The 14751-nt window shown below is 34.5% G+C and overlaps 1 protein-coding gene across 1 annotated transcript in view; it reads left to right on the top strand.

Moving 5' to 3' along the window:
* Positions 1-14751, top strand: part of SRFBP1 (serum response factor binding protein 1) — a 63033-nt gene that overhangs the window by 13012 nt on the left and 35270 nt on the right. The window lies entirely within an intron of this gene.

The following is a 14751-nucleotide window of genomic DNA, read 5'->3' as shown; positions in this document are numbered from 1 at the left end:
TTGCCAGCTCAATAAATTTTTGTGTGGTGGCGTCACCATTTTATTCAGCTCTGTAGTAACTTGAAATAAAATTAGTATTGGACCAAAATGATCCGTATTTTCGTTTCTTTCAGCCAGACTCTTCGCTAGCATAATTTTTAGGTCTTCTCGCTGTTCTTTGTGGAAACTTTCATTTACCAAATGACATACTATTAAATGTCTGGAAGACTGTTTTATTGAAGAACTTAAAAACAACATTTGGTACCAGCAATTACTTTAATTGCAGGGTCATTTTGCATGTATGTTTGACTATTACATTTTGGTAGAACTTCTAAGTTTTGAGATAGATAAAAAAGCAAGAGAAATCTCTAACAATATGTTAATTGAGTTAGATTATCAAAAATTCATGGAATCCATTTGATATGTCATAAGTTTTAATACTCTTACTGTCCAGCCATTCATTCAAAATACTCTGTATTTGACTCTTAATTATTATTTGTATCACTTTGTTTTATACATCATTTAGACTTTTTTTCCATAAAATTCCTATGAGAAATAAAATCTTTAGAGATTTTTGAGGATAACACTAAGGTAAGAAGTTATGCTTTGTTCTGTTGTCTTTCACTTTCTCTTAACCAAGCTCCTTACTAAATTATATTCCTTACCTAAATTTTCCCCTGTAATTTCTTCTGAATAGTCATTTTTGTAGTCCTAAATTATTCAGAGGCTTTGAGCTACTATATAATTGCTGATTTTATTTTACTGTGGAAAGGATGGATTATATACAGTAAGCCTCTGTGCATTGTATCAGGAGTTTAGAAACAAAACATTAATCTCTAAAATACATCCCTTCCATAACTCAATAATGAATTTAATTTAGTTAATTAGAAACAAAGTTGTCCTATTTGATCTATATGTGAAACTTGTTTTCTGTAATTATTAAACCTCATCAGCAGTAGAAAATCAGACTCACTGATAAAGTTCATAGATTTACAAGATTACTGTTATAATTATAGTTTTGTTTGTTTCTATTTTTCCTTGTGTTTATAACAGACCTCTATGGAATTTTTGCCTCATAGAAAGCTAAAATTCATTGCCTGATATAGTCCTTGAATTCATATAATTAATAGTATATATATTTCTTGAGTCAATGTCAATGATTAGGGTGGTTTAATTTGGATGCTCTACCTTCAACTTTCACAGTGCTGTTTAAAAACTGGATTAAATCTAAATATAAAAACCAGAAAAAGAGTGAGTCTATATGTTTGCTTTCCTTACATGTCAAATTTCATTCTTCAGTTATGGTTCTTTTACAAAATTGGTCTACTTTTCTTTCTAAAAGAAGCAAATACATAAAACATTTTTAAATTGAAAGATCATTTGTAATTTCTTAAGGGAATGTTTTATCATGTACATGGGAGTATCAAAGAAATAGTCACAAAACAGAAAGCTCACAGTCTCAATTAAATTTGAAGAAAAACCTTTTCTTACTCATTTTTCCAGATGAATTTTTTCCTTGGCTCATATACCACTACATTTTTATGGTCTTGTCCTATACTTGCTTTCTATGATAATAGGGTATTTTGTTGTTAGAGGACTTCCTTAAGAAGAAAACCTGAGATATTTTTAGAAATAGGAGTTTGTTTTTTCTGGTCAAGGAAAAAAATTGCCTGGTCTTTATGATACTATAAAATGATAGATTCCAGTTTTATAGTCTGTAATGTATGAATGTGAAAGAAATCTTGCTGCCTTTTCTAATAGTATTCACACTTTTAACTTTGATTCTGGTATATATACACTAGCTTCTGAAACAGTTTATTTCTCTTTGGATATTAAGGTAGCTTTTTGACTTTGACAGGTCTCTAGGTTGTTTAGCTAGAGAAGCAGATGGTAAAATTAAAGCATAGAATGAAATTAATAAAAATGTACAAGAAATCTTTTTTCTCATAATAGGGGTTAAATAACTAGCTTTTATTATTTACTATGTGCCAGGCACTGTATTGTGTGTTTTATATTCACTATCTCATGAGGTAGATATCATTATCTCCATCTTACAGAGTAGGAAACAGGCTTAGAGAAGTTCAGCAGCTTGCTCTGGGTCAAATAGTTGTTAGGTAATGATCTAGTTGTAGCTAACTATAAAGTTGATAGTGTTAGCCATTTCACTATATTCCTTCATTAAAATGAGAACTTCTGAAATATATGTAGACTCTATTTCCTAAAGACTGAATGAGTTAGTGTTAGTCACTTAGTCATGTCTGACTCGTGGCAACCCCATAAACTGGAGAAACTATATAGCCCACCAGGCTCCTGTGTCCATGGGATTTCCTAGGGGAGAATACTGGAGTGAGTTGCCATTTCCTCCTCTAGGGGATCTTCCTGACCCAGGGATCGAACCTGAGTCTCCTGCGTTGATAGGCAGATTCTTTACCATCTGAGCCACCAGGAAGGAGGTAATATAATAAACATGAAGCTTGCTCTCTTAAGGAAAAAAGGTCCAAAGATGTGTGAAAAGTTTTCAGTTTCTTTATTTCCTCACAGCTAAATATACCCACTTAGCTTTTTTTTTTTTTTCATTTCTCTGAGGCCATTAATTTTCCTTATGCTAAGTATTCATATATAATGATAATTTATATGTGAGATCTTGCTCTGTCTGCTACTCTTCTCTGTGTTAAAACTCTTTCACCTTTTGTTCCATTCTTTTTCTATTTTTACATGTTTCAGTCCCTTATTAAAAGCATCCTTTGCACTTTATCAGCTGTTGAAATTGCTTTGTCTTGTGCTCCGTCATGGCCTGTTTCTAAGTTATATACAACTTATACCCAGATTTTCAACTACACATTAAACTCCATCATCTACTTTTCCCTGAGTTTCTTCCTGGTAAGAAAAGTGAACAGATGGCAAGGCAGCTGTTTTAATTCTTCCTTCTCTGATTTGTAAAATTACGCCTTTTGGCAGTTTTTTTCCTTTTGTTTGTATTTCCCTCTAACTTTTTGGAAAATATTTCAAAATTAAAGAAAAATTGTAATTTATGGTGTAATAATAATAATACATTGTATCACATACATGTTTATCCCTTACTGGCAATGGTGAGTTCCAAACACTTGGTTTAGATGTTGTCTGACAGATTCCCCCCTTTTAAAGTCTCTTTTTTCTGTTTTAGCATTTGTTAACTCATCTGTAAGGTGGTAACTTTGAGACTATGTGAATATCCTGTGGTCTTTTCACCCAGTGACTGATGTTCTGTGACTGAATCAGTTAACAGTTTTTATTGTTTCTGTTTCTGTGCTGGGATTTTTTTTTTTTTTTCTCTCATAAGATTTTAATCCATTGAAAGGATTTTTTTTTTTTTTTTTTAAGCATCATAGGATGGGGATAATAGCCATTTTTGCTAGTGGAGAGGAAAAGATGGTGGTTTTTCTTGGTTCTGCATCTGCTGAGTAATTTGAGGGGTTTTTTTGTTTTGTTTCGTTTTTGGCTGTGCTGTGCAGCATGCTGTAGTATCTTTATTTCCTTATCAGGTATGGAACCCATGCCCCCTGCAGTGGAAGCGTGGAGTCCTAACCACTGGACTGCCAGGGAACTACCATATGCTGGGTAATTTTGAATTGTACTCTGAACATTACGAAGATTAAACAGTAGAGATTCAGGGTTTGATTATTCTTCTCCAGTGAGTGGTGGCTTTTTCAGTTAACTTTTGGAATAGGCTTTAATTTCAAACTGTAGTTCAGCTGGTAAAGATTCTGCCTGCAATGCGGGAGACCTGGGTTCGATCCCTGGGTTTCAAAGATCCCCTGGAGAAGGGAAAGGCTACCCACTCCAGTATTCTGGCCTGGAGAATTCCATGGACTGTATCATCCATGGGGTTGCAGAGTCGGACATGACTGAGCGACTTTCATTTTCACTTGAATTTCAAACAGTGTTTCTTGGATAGCACCTCTAGCTTCAGTTCAGATCTATTGCCTTTTGGTGAGATGAACTGAATCTGTTTTTTGATGAGTTGTTCAAGTTTCAGAACCCCTTGTATGGTTCTGTCTCTTCTAGGTTTCCCCTACTCTCAGTGGGTAATGTACCCAGGCTTCACTGTTCCATGTGTTCTTTCCTTGGCCACTGCTCCTGAGCCATGAAGACTGCAGTTAGTTTTAGGTTACACTCTGAAGAAATGGTGACTTATTTGTACAGCTTTCCATCTTTATTCCTAGTGTGCTTTGACACTGCATCAGAGTCTGCCTTCTTTCATTTACTCTACTTTACCTTCAGAGAGGGTTTTTTGTAGTGTGCCCAGTTTTCATTTTTGCTTTATTTTGTTTTTTGAAGGAACGGTAAATCATGTTATCTGCTAGTACCTTGGTCTGTCATCCCCAGAAATGGAAGTAGCCAGATTTCAAAGTAATTATAAATTGCTAAAGAAGAGGACTGAGCACCCCACAACACTGTAAGTTTAGATCTTAGAGAGATAGAATAAATAGATTGAGAAAGTGTAGATAGTGAAGGAGAAGGAGAACCAAGAGAGCATGGTATCTAGGAAACCAAGTGAAGAAACTGTTTCAAGAGAACGGAGTGATGAACTAAGTGTTTATATTGATACTGTTGTTCTTTTTTTCAAAATTAGCAATATTATTTGTAAAGTGTAAACTCACTTTTTAGGTCATAATCATTAATGAATTTTTCAAGTTGTCTCAATTCTAGAGTCTAGAATACCTTGCAGAACTGTTCTGATAGAACCAGAAGGGGTTTTGTTCTTGCTTATGTCATCCTAAGCATGGCTTCTATTCTTCCCCTTCCCTGTCCTGTTTCTTTCTGTAAAATGATATTAAAATCTCAAAAGTTTGAAATGTTTCCACATTCATCTTTTCTTCCTTTATGTCTGAAACCTAGAAGCTGCAAACACTGGTCCAAGTATGAAAGTATGAATGTTTGGTTTCCATACTCAAGCATAACCCACATTATGGTCTTCTATAGTTATAGGATCAGCACTATGACCTGTAAGTCTCTTATAAATCTGTACTTTTTATTTAGATTATTTTTCTCTAATGCATTGTAGAAATCAAGTAATAAATTTTTAAACCTTTAGGTAACTTTAAAGATCCTCAATAGAAATTGTCAACTTTGGATAGTATGTTTTTGTTTGTTGGTTTTAATGTTAATTATCAGAAACCAAAGAATGAATAGGCTCCATTTTATAGCCAGCTTAACCAGCACTCTTAAGACCATTTAATTTCTAATTCAGTTTTGTTTTTTTAAGGGAGAACTTTTATTGCTTCTGAAGGCTGAGTAGGATGCCCTGATTTAATATCCTTCTGTACTCAGCTTGTGACATTAGAAATGATAAACAGGAAGTCATAGTGGTATTTTAAAAGGGCAAGGGACCAGTATATACCGCTCTCCCCACACTCATACAACAGCGTTGAGTAACAGATCATCACATTGGAATTCCAGTTTGCTTTCCTGGCATGTGGATCCTGCAGCTTGAAGCCAGTATTTTGAATAGTTCATATTCCTGAAATCCTTAGCAATGTTGCATTTTTTAATATGTAGGAGTCATGGTTTTCATTGTAAGCTGCTTTTGTATTAAAGATGTTATGTCAAGTCTGTGGTGGCCTTAAAGTCTTTTTGTGTTTTAAATAAGAGCAGTTGCAGCAAATAAAAGTGGTATCCATTCACTGCTTTTTAACCTCCTTGCTTTTATTTGAAAACGAAAAGGTACAAGTTCTTGTTGGTAAAATTGATGAAGTACTATTACCACTTACTGAGTCATTATATACACTTAATTTTAAAATGAAAAACTGCCTTTGGAATTGCTTCAGTCCGGTTAAGCCTAGTTCAAAGGCTACTGAGTGTGTAAACAGGATTTAGGGGTAGGAAGGAAGGAGTATGAGGTTTTTTTTTCCCCAAAAAATGTATTTTGTTGTTTTTCATGTTTTGTTTTGATTTGATTTTTTAAGTTTTGTAATTTTGGAAATTTGAACTTACAACCTTGGCAGGACGTTCCTACTAACTGTGAAAGTATCCAAAGCCCCTTTCAACTATTAATTTAAAAAATTTGGACAACCAATACTACTGTCCTAATTCCAGTATGAAATAATGTAGTGACTGAGAAAAGGAGCAAATATTACAGCATATTTTGTTAGAAATATGCAGTGGGAGACAAAGGGCCCCAGAGAAAAGCAGCAATAAGGATAGTAAATAACTTTTCTTTTAATGAGGTTTTCTTTCTATTCATCTGAGATATCACCTGAATTTTGGGTTAAATGGAGACAGATTATTTTTAAACATTTAAACTCCTTACTTTGAACGTATATTTTATGTTGCTAGATTTCTATTGTAATGGAAGCTCCCTATATATTTTTTTCTGTTAGAATACCTCGTGTTAGTGGTTTGCTGCTCAATTAGTATTTTGTGACAAGAGAAACTTTGTTTTTCTTGCCTGTGAAGAATTTTATTTTTTTCTCTACCTGCCACTAAATTATGTAAACTATGTAGTCTTCGAAGAAATAAAAATAATCCCGAGTAGTGATTGATTCAATTAAAAATGCTTTTTAAGCAATTTGGATTGAAAATGTATAGTTCTCTTTTATTCTCCCCTTCTATAAAAACTAAACTCTTTACAAGGCATTTTAATTTTATATATGAGTTAGGTTGAGAGAGAAATTCTCACTTTTTAAAATTCTTGATTTTCGTTGAAACTCAGTGTATTAAAATATAGTAGAACTTATGAATTTTGGTTGTAGTGAATCAGTAACTATAGTTTTCTGCTGTTCATCACAATCTAAGATAGCATCCTAGTTTATTAATGATCATATATCTTCTAAGACCCATGAAATTTGCAACCAGAAAAGAAGAAAGTATAAAGAAAAAAAACGATTAGGAATTTACAGTACAGCTGTTATAAATTCCATATTATATACTCAAGTTGGTTAAATGTATTTTAAATTAGAACCTATTATATATGTAGATTAATAGATTTCTGGAGAAGACAATGGCACCCCACTCCAGTACTCTTGCCTGGTAAATCCCATGGACGGAGGATCCTGGTAGGCTGCAGTCCATGGGGTCGCTAAGAGTCGGACACGACTGAGCGACTTCACTTTCCCTTTTCCCTTTCACGCATTGGAGAAGGAAATGGCAACCCACTCCAGTGTTCTTGCCTGGAGAATCCCAGGGACGGCGGAGCCTGGTGGGCTGCCGTCTGTGGGGTCGCACAGAGTTGGACGCGACTTAGCAGCAGCAGCAGCAGCAGCTGTCAGGGAACACATTGTTCTCTGGGGAAAAAACATGTTAGTCTCTCTAATAGATGCCATACCCTGTTACAGTCAAAGAGTTGTAAGAACCTAGAGAAAGGGTCAATTTATTTAATTACTTTTAGGACTTAGGGAAGATCTTACAGAATGAGTGGCACTGAGTTGGAACCTGAAGAATAAGTATGATTCTATTTTCAAAAAGGTAGACTAGATAAATAGAGCACAAGTACCTCCAAGTTATGATAGGATCTGAAAATTATGGAAGAGCAAGATATTGGCTTTAGCTAGTAATTAATTGGGGAATGTTTCTTGGGAAAGTTTTTTTAAAAAAATTAATGTTACTGATTTTTCAAATTGATGTGATTTCCTTGATAGTATTTAATTGAATCCCAATTAGACAACAAGGATAGTGTTTCATGTAACAACTTCACATCCAAGAGTTACGTATTATTTATAGCACTGTGAAGCTCAATTTCAGATATAAGGATACTGCTCATAAATAGCTTAATAATTTTAGTTATTAATTATTTAGCACTTGCTCTATGTCACATTCTTTGCTACAGTCTGCATGTAGTATTTGTAATCTTATTAACTGATAAAGGTTCCTGTTTAACCCCATTTTAATGAGGTGGAAACTGGCGATTTAAGTGTTAATTGCTTTGCCCAGGGTTTTTCAATCCATATCTGTCTGTATCAGTAACCTGTGTTCTTAACACTCTACTAACCTAACCTCTCTTAAGAATTAAGTACACAATTTTATCAAGAATGATAAAGGTATGATAAATGTGCTTTTGCATTGTGTTTTTAATAGAAAAGTAAAAATACTGGTGAAATACTGTATCATCATTGCTCCTTTGTGTTGAAAAATAGTATTCATTTTTAATTTGGTATAATTAGAGTAGTTGGGTCTTCCTAAAGGTACAGAATGTCTTGTTATCCATAAAGGCTTTTGTATGTAAATTTAATATTCAGAAATAATGCCTGGAAGCTAAATACCAAAATAATTCCCTTGGGATTATGTACTGATAACAGTGATTATATTTCAAAAAAGTTTTATTCCCTACTCAGTTTGGCACTATATTTCCCTTGTGGCTCAGCTGGTAAAGAATCCACCTGCAATGCAGGAGACCTGGGTTTGATCCCTGGGTTGCAAAGATCACCTGGAAAAGGGAAAGGCTACCCACTCCAGTATTCTGGCCTGGAGAATTCCATGGATTGTAGTAGTAGTCCACAGTCCATGGGATCGCAAAGAGTCGGACATGACTGAGCAACTTTCACTTTCACTTTAAAAACATACTTGAATGTAACGTCCTAGAATTGCTTGATACAGGTTCCTTAAACTATTAACACTTAGAAATATAATTAAGAAATCAGTATGTATTTTGTTATCATATATGCCCTTGGAAAAGATTACTTCAAATTTGAAGGTTCTAGAGAAAATACTTTGAAGGAATTAGAACTTGTAATAACAAATAATGTGACTTTCTAGAGACTTTGAAAGATTGTTCCTTATTCTTTCAGTTAAAGATTGCTCTCTTTCTTAACACATGCCTATAACCTTTTTAGCACATCCCTATATCTTAGTCATAATTCTAAAATTATAGGGAAATACTGCCTCAGGCACCTAATACAATTTCCCACCTTTTGATGCATTTTCTAGGTGCTACACTGTGGGGAATATTTGCTATGAGCTTATATAATTATTCATTAAATTTGAGGTTTTGTTTGTTTGTTTCCTTAAGTCTTTGTTGTCAGGTTAAGAAATCTAAAGTTGCAAAGGTATGTAGATTAAAAAAAATACAGGAATAAAGTGCATTTAATATATTCATACCAAGCTATAATTTTGTCCTTTTTTTGACATACACACTAAATAATAAAAAATAATACCTATATATTATCTCACCTTCTCTAATTGTTCTTATTCTCAACGTGTTATTCCAAATATGGTGTTTAAGTATTTTGTTTACTCCCTATAAATTTGCCACAAAATAATGCCCATTTAAGCAAATATTTGGATTCCACTCAAAAATGATTAACTTTTATCCCCAAAGCCAGCCATTTTGTTAGAAAAGAATCTCTAGAATGAGAAAATCTGTTTACTCTGACTTATTTTAGAATGCAGAAGTGTTCTGTGTAGAGTCTTTGGGTTGATATAATTACTCTTATATCGTTTTCTCTGCATGCCTCTTTGAACATGACAGAAGTGAGTCATTTTATATGCCAAGAACAGTTTAGATCAGGGAAAAGGAGGATAAAAATGTCCTATTCTGTTTTCTAAAAAGTGTTTCTATTGTGAGAGATAAGGTGGTTTTAGAGTTTCATTTGACTAAGTTATTTGATAATGTTTATGCTTAGTTACTATTTTTAAGTGAAATGCAAATGTTTGGACTGTGGAATTGTACAAGTTGTTTTTAGCACACTGAAATTGTAATTATTTTTGTTTCTAATTATTTTCATATCTTGGTGAAAATAATTTATAGTTGAAAGATGAATTCTGTTTTTAAAATACAAAACTTCAACTTTAAACATGAATGAAAGTCAAGTTGGAAGTAAAGTCAGGCAATATAATAGTCCTTTATCTGCAGACATCCCAAGACCCTCAGTAGATGCGTAAAATGGCAGATGGTATCCAATCCTATGGACTTCTGTGCTGGCTAGTATGGTAAAGAATCTGCCTGCAATGCAGGAGACCCAGATTTGATCCCTGTGTTGGGAAAATCCCCTGGAGAACGGAACAGCTATCCACTCCAGTAATCTTGCTTGGAAATTTTCATGGACAGAGAAGCCTGGCAGGCTGCAGTCCATGGGGTTGCAAAGAGTTGGACATGACTGAGCGACTAACAGTTTCAAACCAATCCAATAAATACTGTGTGTTTTCCTAAATGTAAATACCTGCTGTAAAGTTTAGTTTACAGATTAGGCGCAGTAAGAGATTAATAGTAACTAATAATAAAGTGGAACAATTTTAACAGTAGCCTGTAATAAAAGTTATGTGAATGTTGATCTCTCTCCTTTATCAACCTCTTCAACTCTGCCAAAAATGTGGCAGAGGCTTCTTGATTGGCAAATGCAGCTTTCCAGTAATTTTTACATTTTTCAGTCCACACCCATTACTGAATCTGTATAATCGTCCCTTACTTGCAGTAAAGCTGGTGTAGCCTATCTCAGTCAGTCTCTGGCTGTGGTCTTCCTAGAGGCTCAGTGCTTTCTGGTGCAGCTCACAGCCGGCAGTTGAAATGTGTTTTGTGTTCCTGTTGTCCATCCACAAATTTAATGCCTTTTCCATTTTAGCTAGGCACTTATCCATGATTTTTGCAGTTTGAGGCTCAGCAGCAAAACTAGCTTGAATTTCTTTTTTTTTTTCCCCATCATAATTTCATGGATGAAAAATTTGTTCTTACTGTGGATCTTACCAACCTCAATACAGAATTTTTTATTATTATCAAGAACTTTCACATTTTCACTTAAAGAAAGCACTTTATTGCTACTCTTTAGCACATCCAAATTGCCAGTATCACTGCTCCGAGGCTCTGTGATACCTCAGCAGTCAGTCTGATAGGAAGGAAATGGCTTCTGAGTGACTAATGAGGATGAAACCTGGACAACAGATGATTGATGTACCAGGCAGGACAGATCAGAATGGCACACGGTTTCGTCACCCTACTCAGAGTGATGGCTCACAATTTAAAATTTGTGAATTGTTTATTTCTGGAATTTTTTATTTTTGAACTGCCATTTAGTGAGTAACTGAAACCGCAGAAACCAAAACCACAGATAAGGGGAGAGTAGTGTACTATTTGTTGATCTTTAGTAATGCTTTGAACTGGCTGCCAACAAAAACCTGAAACTGGTAAAATTTTCTAATAGTAAACCTACTTTGTTTTGTTGTATCATTCTCATAATCAGCAACCTTAGTTAGCTTTTCCTGTTGTCTACCAAACCAGATCTAATTCCTCGTGGGTATTAAAAGGTTTTTATCAGTTGGTCTCTCTCTTCCTGATCATTTTTGTCTGCATATTACAGTCGGCGTTATATCTCCTCCACATACTTTGTACATTATCCTGTTTTTAAGTTTCTCTGGCTTTATTTGATAACAAGACAGAATTCACCACCTCTTACATGCTCTTTACAAAACCAGAGTGAATCATTTTCACAGCCTTCACTATCCTCTATAACAGTGGTTTTACTGGGGGAGGCAGGGGATAAGTGCACAAAGATTCGTGCCTGGGATACATATTGTAATGGATGGGAGGTTTGGCCAATTTGAGAAAGGTCCCCAGTAATTTGAGTATCTTTTTATTTTCCCACCATTGAGAGCTATAACACTGAGGAGAAATTGCCCTGCTACTTCATCTTTGTATGTATAGTACTTAAGTAATAGTTTTTAACAGTCTATTTTAGTGCATCTTCCTGTGTTATGTCAGGTCATTTGCATGTTATTTTAAAAACTAAACTCTACTCTTCCTGGTTATTTGTATTTTTAAACAGTGCCTGATATTCTGCACAACAGTAACATGTTTCAGATATTAATGTGCACATCTATTATAAACAGATATATGAAGAGGTAATAGCAAAGCACCATTAAATTTTTCTAATCAAAATGAAGATAGATCTCTATCAAAGTTGTTTGGTAATGTTTTGTTTCTTTTTCTTATTTTCCATATAATGCTAATGTTTGAGATTTTATTATTAAAGAATTTTGGATTTAAGAATTTGAATTTCAATAGATTTTTGAACAAAAATCAACAGTAAGTTGATAGCTTTTAAGATGCAGAAGGGTGTAATTCTAACAGTGAAGAAGAATAAAGCCATTTGCATTATTTCCTGAAATTTTTAACAAGTTGGATTGATGCTGTTTTTGTGCCGTTAACTCATTTGTGTCCTTGAGTCTGTTTCTTCACCTTAAAATTGGAAATAATTCCTGTCTGAATTATTTGCTGTAGGGATTAAATAAAATATGCCACATCAATGTTCCTAGTATAGTACTCTTTTAATAAACTTTCCAAGATTTTGAATCTCTGTAGTCTTTTACTCCATATAATTTGCATGGATGAAATATTATTCAAGATAGCTATTGTCTTCAATACCATTTTTTTAAAGGTAGGCCAAAACTATTCAATGACAGAGAGTTCCTGAACCAGAGGTCTTTTGGAGACGTTGCATACCGCACAATCCATCATCATTGTCCATGTTGCATTATGACTTTAGACCAGTGCAGAAATCATTCTTACTCTTTTACTTTGTACTGTAGGATCTAAAAAATGAAAGTTTTACCTGGTATGTTTAGAACTGTACTTGGCCTGAAGAGTTTGCACATTTTTATAATGACTTCAGAACCATCCAGATGGCCAAAGCACTTTATTTCAGCTCAACAAAAATGTTCTAGGTATGTACTTTGTATGCCAAATACTGTGCTAATTTACAGGTAAATAGAAATCAGTATGGCATTTGCCCTTGAGAAGCTTGTAGTCTAATGAAAGACAGGGACATGTAAACAGTTTCAGTATAGTGTATTGAATACAATACAGTACATCTACTGGTAGATGTATTGGAGGAGCACCACTTAGTACTGCTTTGAGGACTCAAGAAAAACTTCCTGTAATATGAAACTGACTCTTAAAAAGTAACTGACTGTAACTTCACAGGTTACGGAATGGAGACTTAAATTTATATGGCTTTATTGTGCTTGTTTTGAAAATTTGTGAAGGAAGTACTTGTAGGATCAAGAGTTAACAAAGTTTTTAGATTATTTTACTAGTTTGCCTAAATGAAGTTATGTTATGTGTGATAGTGATTTAGATTCACATCTCAGGGTAGTCATGGATAAAGATTAATGGGGTATTTTGTTTTTAACTTAGAAAATTAAAAAATAACAAAGATGAATGAAAGACATAGTTATTAAGTGTACTCTCTTGTAGTTCATTCAGCTCCTGAGCAGGAGCAGTGTTTACTAGCAGTATATACTATATACTGGTATATATTATACACAATACTGAGATAACATATACTTAGTTTAACAATTTATAATGCCTAACGGGTAAAAATAACTTCAGTATCTATTCTGTTAACAAGTATTTCTGAACATTTACCAAGTGACATGCCCTTTTCTAGGTGCTTAAAATACACTTGATGCTCCTCAAGTAAGAGTGCTGAGGTCTGCTCATTAGATTTAGCACTGTGGAGATTGGTGACAACAAAAATGAGACTGATGGGGATAATTGTGGTAAAAGTCTGCTTGAAGTGGCTTTAAGAGAAAAAGAGCATTTGGAGATAGCAAAAATTGGCAAGTATTATGCGTAGGGTGGCTATATGATGAGATTTCCTTAGTGTTCTGGTAATCATCACTTGTCCCAGCATTATTTTTAATAGAGCCTCATTTCACTCTCAGATGGGTACTGGTTTAAACAACTAATTATATGGTCAGTGTGGTTATGATTCTTTGCTGTCATTATTCTTTTGACACCAAATTTGACCAGTAGTATCCTTTCTAAACTATCTTTTATGAGGTTTTGAGAGAACACAATTTTCTTTCCTGGTGTAACAAAATGTTGCATGGATTATACTTTTTTCTGCCTCAGATGTCTAATCAACCATGTCTCTAAGAAGCCTTGCTTCGTTTCAGTGATACTCGGAAACAGAGAGTTGAAACATTAGTAGATCTTGATTGGGGAGAAAGAGAGGGAGAAAGTGAGGTGACTGGTTAGAGAAAGACATTTTGCAATAAAAATTTTTAAAGCACATACCAAATATACTGGGGCTGGAGAATAGGAAACTTATTCAGGGAATCTGTGTAAAGCTGAATGAATGCATATAAGACTTATGGAAAAAGAGTATTATAGTGTTAGAAAGAGGCACCAAGACCAGATAATGAAAGGATTTTAACACCAGAATAAAGGTTTTTGGCTTCTTTCTGTATTCAAGACAGTGACATAACGGTTCTTGGAATTACTGGTTATGGATGCAGGAAACTCAGTTACATTATTATAACCCACACAATCCATAATGAAGTTCTGATTCTGTGGGTAGAATAATGGTAATCCAAAGGAGGGAACTAAATTCAACAGACACCACAGCAGAGAAAGTGGAAAAGGGGATGGGAGCATAGCCGAGGCATGACAGGGAGACCCACAGTATCAGATGACTCTGAGCTGTCTAACCTGAGTGGCAGAGGCTGGAGACGCCATTAAATGCCATAGATAACACAGGAATAGGTGAAGGACAAAGACAGAGATGTTTTATTTGGAAAAATCCCTTGGTGATATGATGACAGCTTATAACCTTATTGAAGTTCCATCTGGTACTGTATTTAGGAGACAGTAGAACAGTATTTAGGAAATAGGGTTTTTGTTGTCACTGAAGGGTAACCATAATGACATTCCCATCTGTGGAAAAGCATGAATTTGGATGTCAATAGCTCTCTCACGAGTTTTTTGAGATTCTTTATTTCAGAGAAGTGCATTTCTTGCTTCATTTCCAAATAGACAAAAAATACCTCCAAGCATCCAGACTTTTCTTGGCACCTTGTAAGTCT

The sequence above is a fragment of the Giraffa tippelskirchi genome, chromosome 6, assembly GCF_054371585.1.
Source record: "Giraffa tippelskirchi isolate mGirTip1 chromosome 6, T2T-mGirTip1v1.2.pri, whole genome shotgun sequence".
Lineage (NCBI taxonomy): Eukaryota > Metazoa > Chordata > Mammalia > Artiodactyla > Giraffidae > Giraffa > Giraffa tippelskirchi.
The sequence above is the reverse complement of the archived record's forward strand: the minus strand, read 5'-3'. Positions and strand labels throughout refer to the sequence as shown.